Genomic DNA, 12,413 nt, shown 5'->3' on the forward strand with positions numbered 1-12,413 from the left:
ACGGAAAATCAGGTCATTCCCAATTGGTTTCTGTCTGTAGATAAAACTTAAATCACGCTGCTTGTAATTATGCAATGTCAGAACAGCGTGTCCAATTCAGGAAAGACCTCAGGCCTACTGATGGTTCGGTGTCACACGGCCCAAACAGCTGGATGCCTGGACGGCATGGAGTTGGGTGTTGGGGTGCTATTGGGTTTCCTTTTCTGTAAAAACTGGTAATGACTCATACTCCAACATTCCTCATGGCCTAGTTCGAAAATATGCAGTGTTAAGTTCTGCCCGTGGCCTCAAATTTTTATCATTAGACAAAAGATGCTCCACATATCCCCAGTAAAAAGTTCAGGATGACTTCCATTAGGTAGGGTGGATCTCAAAAAAAAAAAAAAAAAAAAAAAGGACCAGAATCTACTGTGGCCTTGGACCTGACATAAGGAAAAGATGTTATTATTCATGATCAAGGTTAAGAATTTACTTAATGTGCCATCATTTACTTCTTAGCCACATTTTCCCTCCAGTATCTATTCAAAACAAATATCACACTTGAAAGTCACTTTTAAAAGATATCTGCCCAGAATTAAGACATGCCTATACTAGCAGAGAGAGACAGATGAAGGGATGGGCAAATGTTTGGTGAAAATGTCCTCAAATTGCTGCATCCTTGGTGTTTCTTCTTTTTGTCCAGTTGTGTGGTCACGTCTCCCTCCTCTGACTTCTCCCACGCCGGTTTGTTTAGGCCCGGACTTGGCATCCTGACCACAGAGGACGTGACACATTGTCAGCAGCATTGGAGTCTCAGGGTTTCTCAAAATATCATCCAAAGCCACCCCTATCTAGATAATCTGGGTTATTGTTGAACATTGCAGCAACCTGTACTTCACCACACACTTACTGAATAAAACATATCTAGGAGTGGAATTTGGAAATCTGCATGTCAATCAAACTTTCCAAATTATTCTAGGCACACACCACAGTTAGAGAGCGAAGTGTCCATTGGTTAGGTGAACATTCTGTTTTCAGGAGACTGACCTTAACCCCCAGCCAGAGTACTAAGGATTGGGTCAAAGCCAGAGGCACCTCCCAGCTCCTTACTCTGCTGTCCAAGATGGTGGAGGGGTCAGGAGTGGGGCGAGGAACAATCCCAGCATTGTGAAAGTGATTCAGAGTATACAATAGGACACCGGTAGGAGAATGAAAAGGCAAGACGAGACAGGGAGAAAATATTTACAAATCACATATCTGATGAAGGACTCATATCCAGAATTATCTAAACAACTCTCGCATTCTAATAATAAAAACAAACAACTCGGGCGCCTGGGTGGCTCAGTTGGTTAAGCGACTGCCTTCAGCTCAGGTCATGATCCTGGAGTCCCTGGATCGAGTCCCGCATCGGGCTCCCTGCTCGGCAGGGAGTCTGCTTCTCCCTCTGACCCTCCCCCCTCTCATGTGCTCTCTCTCTCATTCTCTCTGTCAAATAAATAAATAAAATCTTTAAAAAAAAAAAAATTTTTAAAAACAAACAACTCAACTTAAAAATGACCAAAAGTGGGGCGCCTGGGTGGCTCAGTCGTTAAGCGTCTGCCTTCGGCTCAGGTCATGATCCCAGAGTCCTGGGATCGAGCCCCGCATCGGGCTCCCTGCTCGGTGGGAAGCCTGCTTCTCCCTCTCCCACTCCCCCTGCTTGTGTTCCCTCTCTCGCTGTGTCTCTCTCTGTCAAATAAATAAATAAAATCTTAAAAAAAAAAAAAAAATGACCAAAAGATTGGATCAAACACTTCACTAAAGAAGCGAGGCAGATAGCAAAGAAGTACATGAGTAGATGTTCAACATCATTAGTCATTAGGGAAATATGAACTAAACCCAGCATGAGATACCACCATAAAGGGAAGAATGGTTACGATTTTTTTTTAACTGACAATGCTGCCAAGGATGTGAAGCCGCTGGAAATCCTCCTAGCGGCAATGGAAAATGGTCCTGCCATTTTAGAAAACTGGTCGCTTCTTATAAGATGAACGTGCACTCGGGGTGTCTGGGTGGCTCAGTTGGTTAAGCATCCGACTCTTGGCTTCAGCTCAGGTCATGATCTCAAGGTGGTGGGGTCGAGCCCCATGTTTGGCTCTGCTTCAGATTCTCTCTCCCTCTTCCTGCTACGCATGCACGTGCGCTCTCTCTCTCAAATAGATAAATAAATAAATAAAATCTTAAAAAAAAAAGAAGAAGAACGTGCCCTCAGCATTCCCATGCCTAACCCCAGTATGATGGTATAAGGAGGTGGGGCTTTGGGACGTGATTAGGTCATGAGGGTGGAGCCCTCAGGATTGGGATCAGTGCCTTATAAAAGGACTCTCTCACCTCCTTTTTTTTTTTTTTTTTAAGATTTTGTTTATTTATTTATTTATTCAGAGGGAGAGGGAGAAGCAGACTCACCACCGAGTAGAGAGCCCGACTCAGGGCTCCATCCCAGTGTCTGAGCTGAGGCAGACACTTAACCGACTGAGCCAGCCAGGCGCCCCTCACCCTCTTTTTTTTTTTTTTTTTTTAATATGGCCCACTTCACAAACTGGCATGTCATCCTTGCTCATGGGCCATGCTAATTTTCTCAGTGGCAGTCCAGTTTTAGTGTGTGAGCTGCCAAAACGAGCATTCTCGTGCCCTCTTTCTGGGGCTACAACAAGAAGACAGCCCTCCCCCGACCTGCAAGAGGCCCCCCACCAGAACCTGACCATGCCTGGCACCCTGATCTTGGTCTTCCTGCCTCTAGACCTGAGATATAAATTTCTGCTGTTTATAAGCCACTCCGTCCATGGCACTTTGTTATAAAGGCCCAAACTAAGACAACAGGAGAAATGGAAACACACTCCCACATAAGCCTCTGTACGGGGAACGTTTATAGGGGCACCGCCCATCATCGTCCCAAACTCGAAACAACCCAAATGCTCCATCAACAAGAAAACGTATAAACAATCTGTGGTGCATACTGTGATCAGTACTATAAAAAAGAACAAAGCACCGATCCGGTCAACAACATGAACAAACCTCAAAAGCATTATGGGGAGTAAAAACAGCGAGAGACAAAAGACGATGTACTGTTAAGATTCCATTTCTGTGGCATTCTGTAAAAGGCCAAGCTATAGGGACAGAGATCAGTGGTTGTCAGGAACTGGGGATTGGTGGGAGGCAGTGGGCAACTTCTTGAAGCGATACGAATATTCTATATCTTGATTGTGGTGGTAGTTACATGACTATATCTGTTTCTCAAAACTCTTGGAACTGTATACATAAAAAGGACGAAGTATACTATTGGTAAATGATGCCTCGCTAAACCTGCATGATCAACAACAAAGTTCACAAGAGAGTCTGTGGGCCCATAAGGGCATTTACACTAATATATTCATCATTTTCCAAATGAAGACTCACTTGTGCTGGGAGAACTAGAGGAGGAAGTGTTTCCAGAAACAATATGCCCCACCACTGTGGAGGCTTCTGAGGTCTGCCGTGTGGGATTCCAGTGGTAGAAGCATCGACTCCTATAATAAAAGACGCCTCTGCCTGAGTCCGTGGTCACTTCTTCCTAAACAACCCCACATGCCATTTAGAATAAGAGAGAAATGAGCTCCTAATCATGACGGATCAAAACATTGTACATTAAGGGCGCCTGGGTAGCTCAGTTGGCTAAGCGACTGCCTTCAGCTCAGGTCATAATCCTGGAGTCCTGGGATCGAGTCCCGCATCGGGCTCCCTGCTCAGCAGGGAGTCTGCTTCTCCCTCTGACCCTCCCCCCTCTCATGTGCTCTCTCTCTCTCTCATTCTCTCTCTCAAATAAATAAATAAAATCTTTCAAAAAAAAAAAATTGTACATTAAAACAACTCATATGGGAGTTGAGCCTCAGGAAAGCAATATAAAAAATGTAGGGCCAGGGCGCCTGAGTGGCTCAGTCGGTTAAGTGTCTGCCTTCGGCTCGGGTCATGATCCCGGGGTCCTGGGATCGAGCCCCGCGTGGGGCTCCCTGTTCAGTGGGGAGTCTGCTTCTCCCTCTGCCTCTTCCTCTGCCCCTCCCCACCCCCTCTCATGCTCTATCACTCGCTCTCTCAAATAAATAAATAAAATCTTAAAAAAAAAAAATGTAGGGCCAGTTGCCACTGCATTGTTTAGCACCCCCCCTGCGAGAGCTAACCTCTCTTCTGAAAACAATTTGTCTTATAAAGACAAATTCAATCAACAGTCTCTCTCAAAAATGGCAAAGAAGATCAAGTAACAGGTGATTTATTTTTGTCCAGAAAACAACTATCTACACAGCAGGAGAGCAAGGGAAAAATAAACGTTTAATAACAACAACAAAAAAGAAAAATAAGGGAAAAAAAAGATATCGAATCACCCCTTTGTTTTAATTTCCCAGTGCCAGATATACCACCTGGGTGATGGATATTTTTTTTTTTTAGAGATTTTATTTATTTATTGTGACTGACATTTCTTTTTTTTTTTTTTAAAGATTTTATTTATTTATTTGAGAGAGAGAATGAGATAGAGAGAGAGAGCATGAGATGGGGGAGGGTCAGAGGGAGAAGCAGACTCCCTGCCGAGCAGGGAGCCCGATGTGGGACTCGATCCTGGGACTCCAGGATCATGACCTGAGCCGAAGGCAGTTGCCCAACCAACTGAGCCACCCAGGCACCCCTATTGTGACTGACATTTCTTATTCCCTGACTCGATCCGTTTGGTGCCACTCAGACATGGCCAATTCTTTTTCCACAGATGGGAAGGAAGGGGCAAAGAAGAGCATGAGGGTTTTAGGGAAACCAGGTAAATGATGAAACACAGATGGGGTAGACTGGATCCTAGAAGCAGCACCTCAGGTTCTATAAGAAGAGATTCTATAAGAAGTTGCCATTCAGTGAAGCATAAGACGCATGTCATGGGTAAAGATCAAAGTTTTAAATAGCAGACAGGGTGGGATGTTAGCCCAAAAGCAATCAGATAGCGTGCACCATTAGAAACAGTGTTTGAAACACCCATTTGGGTGAAAAGGAATTTCCTTTGTAAAGAGTCATGGGTGCTGGGAAACGCACCTTGTCGAAAGACAAACCCGGTCCCAGTCTTAGCTCTACAGTCTCATGACGACACTACAGGGTCTTAAAATAGTCCCCCCTTCTCCAGTCACTTTTGCAAAGCTCTTTAGGATTCCTAGAATTCAGTGGCCCTCAAGTGGGGAGCAGCTGGTACTCAGGAAGTCCCTTCTGAAGGGGGCGGGCAGCTGACCGTGGGGCAGGTCTCTGTGCCCGGGCCTCAGGGGAGCTGCGGACTGGGCAGGGGAATAAGACTTTTTCAAACCCTCAGAACAGACACCACAGAAGGATCTGATTGCCCTGGTCCTGCATATTCCACATTCTTCTCGCTGCCTGCAGTTGTCATGTCAGTCAGGGCTTCATTACAGAGCAAATTGCCCTTTTAAAATATTTTCTTTCATAGGGAACCTGTGCGTGTGGGCACTATGTCTGAGCCGCACGCCAGGCAAGACCAGCTTTAAAGACACGGGCTGGTGCGCGTACAAACTGGTTGGAGAATGTGTTTATGTGCATGTGTTAGTTCGGTTCTCCGTGCTTGGTGACCCTCCAGCTTTCTCTACGGCTGATTCAATTAGCCGTGCATATGGCACTCTATTTCTTAAAGAGATTACTCTAATGGGGGCGCCTGGGTGGCTCAGTCAGTTAAGCGTCTGCCTATGGCTCAGGTCACGATCCTGGGGTCCTGGGATTGAGTCCTGCGTCGGGCTCCCTGCTCCGCGGGGAGCCTTCTTCTCCCTCTACCCCTCGCCCCGCTCGTGATCTCTCACTCTCGCTCTCAAATAAATAAATAAAATCTTTTTAAAAAGAAATTAATGGACGGAATCAGGAAAACGAGTACAGAAAGACTGTCACTGCTTCATTTTTGTTACCAAAAATCTGTTTTCTTGTATCCAAACCATGAATAGTGATACTAATTTCTTTTTTTTTTTTTTTAAGATTTTATTTATTTGACAGAGAGATAGCGAGAGCAGGAACACAAGCAGGGGGAGCAGGAGAGGGAGAAGCAGGCTCTCCGGGGAGCAGGGAGCCCGATGTGGGGCTCGATCCCAGGACCCTGGGATCATGACCTGAGCCGAAGGCAGACGCTCAACGACTGAGCCACCCAGGCGCCCAGTGATACTAATTTCGATGAAGCAGACACCTTCCCTATGGCCCAGCCATTTTATTCCTAGGTATCTAACCAAGGGAAACGAAAGCACAGGGCCGTAAAACACAACAACACTCACAGTAGCTTTATTCACCATAGGTCCAAACTGGAAATGATCCAAATGCTCATCAACGGAAGAATGGATACACAAATTGCAGCATATTCTTATAATGGAAAAATACACAGCAGTTTGGTTTTTGTTTTTTTAAAGAAAAAACTACCGATATACACAACCACATGGATAAATCTCAAAAACATTACTTGGCGAAAAAGAAGTCAGATGATTCCATTTATATGGAATTCTGGAGTGCAAGACAGAACAGCGGTTCACTGAGGTGTGAGGAACATGGGGGTTAGCTGACTGGGAAAGGGAAGAGGGGAACGTTCTGGGGTAATGGAGAGATTCCATATCTTGATCCAGGCAGTTGTTACGAGAAAGTATAGAAGGGGAAAAAGTCATCAAGCTGTACAGGTAAGATACGTGCATTTTACCACGTGTAGATTATGCACCAATTTAAAAACAAAGAACACTAATGTTGTTCATGTCCCGTTGTTGCAGATGTGGAAGAATGCGGGAGGATTCCTGTTTATCAGCATCAGACTTGGCTTTGAGCTTCTTGACCTCCAGGCAATGAAGAGAACGAGTAACATTTCTCATAGTAAGGACATGGGAAGCACACATAAACCGCCGATTGAGCACCTACTGTGTGCTTACTGATGTGCTGCGGTCCTTAGGAGAGTGCACGATAATTCAAACATGGCTCCTGCTTCCCAGGAGCTCGGAGTCTAGTCTAGGACCTACTGCACGTACGTTGACAAGAAATGGAGGCAGAAAGTGACAAGCAGCCTCAGACAGGTTGGAGCCAAGCGCTGGGGTTGTCAGAGGACTTGCCCAGCATTCACCAGAAACAGTTGGCAGAGGGAAGCAGAGGGAAGTTAGGTGCCATGTTTTCACAGGGGAGGGTGCTTCAAAGAGAGGGTGGAAGAGGTAAGCGTAGAGATCCTCAAATCCTACCCCAGAAGGGCTTTGGCTTTGTCTGTACTGGAAGGACTTGCCCCTCAGCCTCAACTGATTTGGGGGCTCAAGGAGTGTCAGGCTGTGTTAGTCTCCTCGGGCTGCTATAACAAATGGCCACAAACTTAGTGGCTTAAAACAAGGAAAATTTCTTCTCATGGTTCTGGAGGCCAGAAGTTTGAAATCAGTATCACTGAGCCAAAATCAAGGTGCTGGTGGGGCCACGCTCCCTTTGGAAACTCTAGAGGAGACTCTGTCCCTTGCTTTAGCCTGCTTCTGCTGACTGTCCACATTCCTTGGCTTGTGGCCCCGTCGTTCCGGTTCCTGCCTCTCTGATCAGATTGCCTTCTCCGCTGTGCATGCGGCACGTCTCCCTGCGCCCCCTTGTTATAAGGACACTTGGAACTGCAATTAGGGTCCACCCAGATAATGCAGGATAACCTCCCCATCTCCCGAAGCTTAACTTAATCATGCCTGCAAAGACCATTCTTTTTTCCATATAAAGTAACATTCCCAGGTTCCAGCGTTTAAGACCGGACACCTTTCTTCGGGGGCCATCATTCTGCCTACTGCATGGAGCCGGCCCCTACGTTGGTCGCGAGGCCTGTAAACGGAGGCAAACACTGACCTCTCTCTGTCAGCAAGAAAGATGCAGTAAATTGAAACCTGTACGCGTGGTCCCGCCCTCCCTCCCTCCATCTTCTGCCTAGCGGTGCGTGCAGCCAGCGGCTGCTGGCTTCCTGGTTGCAGCATGACTCCTTGAAGGAGCCCCATAAAGAGCATCCTCAGAGCTGTGGGTGGAACGCACTGAACCAGGACTCTCGGGCAGGGCTTCTCACCACAGCCCTGGTGATACTTGGGGCCGCATCATTTGTTGTTAGCCCCACCTCCCCCCCCCCAGCCTGTGCACTGGAGGATGTTGAGCAGCCTCCCTGACCTCTACCCACTAGATGCCACTAGCACTCTCCCCTGAGCTGTGGCAACCCAAAATGTCTCCAAGCATTGCCAAACATCCCCCGGGGCGGGGCGAATTGTCCCCTGCCTGTGAGACCTGCTCTGCTGGGAGGAGGCGGGGCCTCTCTGTAGTCCCAGGGGAGGCTGGGCTGCTTTGCCACCTCCCTCCCCTTTCTCTAGGTCCCCCCAGTTTTGAGAACACAGAGGCCCATGCTGCTGGGTCTCGGCTCCAGCCCATGTGTCTTCAGCCCCACGGGGGAGGGCCTTCTACAGCTGGGTTTCCTGAGACTAGAAATAACTGGGGCCCCGAGTGAGGGGCTCAGCCAGCAGATCGTGGGCTCCTCTCTGACCAGATGGTTCTGGATGTGATCTCCTAGGGGTCACTGGGAACTTTCCCAACCTCGGGCCTCAGACAAGCTGAGAAACCTTGCAACTTTCCCTAGGATCCTGAGAACCAGAGGAGGTTGAGGCCTTAAAGATTGGGGTCCCCGGGGCCATTCCATATGACTTAGGGCCTCTGTTCTTGCCCAGAAACACAGGAGAACATCTCAGTGGCGTAGAGTGGTGTGCGGTTAAGAGCGAGGGCTTGGGCATCTGACTGCTGATGTGGATTCCTAGCCCCACTATTTACAAGCTCAGGCACCGTGGGCAAGTAAAGCAAACTCTCTGATTCAGTTTCTTCATCTGCAAAATGTGGATAAGAATAGGGACTCCTTTGTGGGCCCACGGTGGGAACGAAACGGACGGTACCTCTAAAGTGGTCACTAAATATTCACTTTAAAAAGGCAGGATGAGGTTTACTGTATCTGCCTCATATCTTTCCACAAGACTTGATCATCCTTCACAAAGAACGCTTAAGAAGCTTTGAAGGGTGCATTAATTTCCTGGAGTCTCTGTGAAACGGACCTCCTACACATCAATAATGCATACAGCATTCCTTCTGCAATATCCCATAATCTCATAAGCCACTGCTGGTTCTTTTTGCACAAGACGAAACTAGTTTCTGTTTTCTATGTATTTTCATGTAAATGGTACAAAGCCAGAAGCTACACTTGAAGTCAGGGGGGTTTTTTGTTTTGTTTTTTTGTTTTGTTTTTAATAAGAGTAAAACCTAAGTTTCCTACTCTGGCTCCTTTCTTTGCTTTGAAGCTACCCTGTAAGTTCACGGGCAGGCCCAAATGTGTAGAGGTAGGACTTCTTTTATAACAGGGAGAGAGACCCACACTTCTCAGAGCCTTGCTTTTCAAGTGCATATATTATAAATTTAGGTGAATGAAGCAAGATTACGGCCAAATATGGGCAGAACATGCTGAGAAACCTCAATCGTGATTGGCTTTTGACTTGCCCCAAAAAGAGAACATTGTGGTTTAAACGTCGTCCCCAGGAAGTGTTGAAATCAACTGAATGGTTTTTCAAACTCCTTCTTCATCATTTCAACCCGGGCCCAGCCCCACAGCGATTGGCTGCTCTAGGAGCCAAGCTGTAAGTCTGGGCTGACATTTTCAACCCTTGTCTGACAGAACATAATTAGTGGAAAAGCCACACCCCAGTGGCCTTAACATTTGAGTCTCAAGAGCTTTCAGTCCCCACGTTGGGTTGAATTTCAGTCGTCTTTCCTGCCACGCTGCCAATTTGCACCGCTGTAAGCCGAGCAGCTTAAACAGTCTGAAAAGCAAGCTACAGTTCAGCTGGTTTTAAAAGCCCCATTGAAAGCCCGGTGCTTGTAAAAGGATGTGGACCGCGTGGCTTCAGCTGGCCCCTCTCCGCGATGATAAAATGCCTTGCAGTCGAAACGTCCCCTGAGCGTCTGAAAGCACGGGCATCCGTTCCAGGCCAGTATGATTCTGTTATCGCAACACAGCCACTCCTGTTGCTCTTGTGATCAGATCATGAGGCTCTTGCTCAATCACCCCAGAAACTGTGAGGATGAAGGCGATTCACGCCAGCCTCATCCTGTGAGCCACCCAAGGCACTTGAGATAGCCACTGGGGAGCCCAAGGCGGGCTGGCCTTCCCTGTCAATCATTTGCACACGCGGTCAGGTCCTCTCCTCCAAACCTTGACAAACAGCAAGTCAACCCCAAGCACCCCCTGGGAAGCCCACGGGGAGCGTTATCCCCAGTGGAAAAACACACGGATGCAGTCAGTTCTGGCCAGAAGCAGAAGAGGCCCAGGACTGGTTCACCTCGAGTTGCCCACGGCACGGGATGCCCCGAATGACCTCAAAGGTCAACTTGGGCATTCGCTTTCCCTTTTCACAAGAGCTCATCACAGATGCATGCCCCTTCCCTTACTGAAGCCTCAAACCCTAATTGGCTAGCCTGTGGTGAACCCGGACTTGAACAGAGAAGTGTGGGTTTGGGGGACATAAGGGAAATTTTGGATGAACTATTTGTCTTTTTTCATGTTCAAGTCAAGGGCCTTTTGCGATAGTCCCTTTGATAAAGGTCAGTAGTTCTGACAAAATGGTCCTTCAGGGGGTCACTTCCTTCTGGAACAAGCCCAAGAAGCACCCTCAGCTCTATATCTGATCAGTTTTCCTCCTGGATCTTTAAATCCCACATACAGAGCTGGTCTTTGCTTCTCACTCTCCCTTCGGACACCACCATCACGGTCAGTCCTCAGCACCAAGGATCCTTTGGTTAATAACGAAAACCTTATGCGACTGTAAATTGGCACAGCCATTCGGAGGGCGGGCTGATAAAGTGCCCCGGCTCCTTTTGATGACCATTAATAACCATGGTGTAGGGAAATGCGGCTAATGTGGCTAAAATACCACATGCCATGGGAAAAAGGGAAAAAAACCGCATATGCAGAATGACCTAGGTTCATAAGAAAAGAGGCATGTGTTCATGAAAGTATGTACGGGTGGAGAAAAAAACACCAGAAATGGTGGATAAAAGCTCACACAGTCCTGGGGTGCCTGGGTGGCTCAGTCGTTAAGCGTCTGCCTTCGGCTCAGGTCATGATCCCAGGGTCCTGGGATGGAGCCCCGCATCCGGCTCCCTTCTCTGCGGGAAGCCTGCTTCTCCCTCTCCCACTCCCTCTGCTTGTGCTCCTGCTGTCGCTATCTCTCTCTGTCAAATAAATAAATAAAATCTTAAAAAAAAAAAAAAAAGCTCACACAGTCCTGTGGAGAAGGAGGTGGCCACTCTTGCACGCTAATTCAGGGACGATGTGCTGTGATCCTTCTCCCAACTGCCTGAGAAAGCAGGAATTCTGAGCTGACAGGCAGAGAGGCGCTGGGGTCTGGCTGAGACAGCCTTCTGTCTTCTTGAGTCGACACGGGAAGAGAAGTCTTTCATTGCCCATAGCCTTCAGAGAACATTGAAGCAAACCCTGGGCAGAGTTCGAGGAGGAGCCTAGAGGTCCCAGGAGCCCCTATCTGGGAACCTGTGCCCATGGTCACAGTGCTCTCTTATCATCAGGAGACTGCTCACCTTGCAACGGGAACCTGGACAGCATTGGTCACCGGGTGACCAGATGCTCATCCTTAACGGCATCGAATATGTGTCCACCATAGCTTGTGAGAAGAGAGGCCTGAGCCCTTCCTTAGGGAAGACATGGAGCTAACTTGGGAGGTCTGAGGTGGACCTTGCATGAGACCACGTTCTCTTCCACGCTCTCTAACTGGTCTTCGCCGGGTGCTGGACTCAGTAGGAGAGGCTGCAAGGCTTCTGGCCTCACAAACCTACCTGCCCATGCCCATCCCATCTGTTCCACCTTCGAGAATCACCTTACCAAACCTGTCAGTCACGTTCCCCTGTCTCAGCCTGATGCTTCCTTGGAAGTCCCTCTGCCAAAATACACTGCTTTTAGTCCTGGAGATGTCCCAACTCCTCCCCAGTGTCTACATGGAATGGCTAAGCAGCCATTTAAGGTTTTATTTATTTATGTATGTATTTATTTATTCATTTAGAGAGCGTGCAAGTGGGGGGAGGGGCAGAGGAAGAGGGAGAGAATCCCAAGCAGACTCTTCACTGAGCACGAAGCCTGATTCGGGGCTCCATCCCAGGATCCTGAGATCATGACCTGAGCTGAAACCAAGAGCTGGACACTTAACCGACTGAGCCACCCAGGCACCCCTCCTCTCTATTGTCTTGTAATATCTGTGTACTAACGGAGAGATTTATAGATGTATTTATGAATACCTTAAAATGCAAAGTTTACAGTCTTCTTTCTCCCATCTTGGAAATAGCATGAAGACAATGAGACCTGGACTGCAGTGTGCAATCCT

General features: G+C 47.7%; 1 non-coding gene across 1 annotated transcript; it reads right to left on the reverse strand.

The window, feature by feature from the left end:
- Window positions 1-2,534: 2,534 nt before the first annotated feature.
- LOC118526771 (U6 spliceosomal RNA) lies at window positions 2,535-2,641 on the reverse strand. The gene has a single exon (XR_004912773.2). It is a non-coding gene; the product is annotated as a U6 spliceosomal RNA (small nuclear RNA).
- Window positions 2,642-12,413: the final 9,772 nt, after the last annotated feature.

This window comes from Halichoerus grypus, chromosome X (assembly GCF_964656455.1).
Source record: "Halichoerus grypus chromosome X, mHalGry1.hap1.1, whole genome shotgun sequence".
In the NCBI taxonomy this organism is placed as follows: Eukaryota; Metazoa; Chordata; class Mammalia; order Carnivora; family Phocidae; genus Halichoerus; species Halichoerus grypus.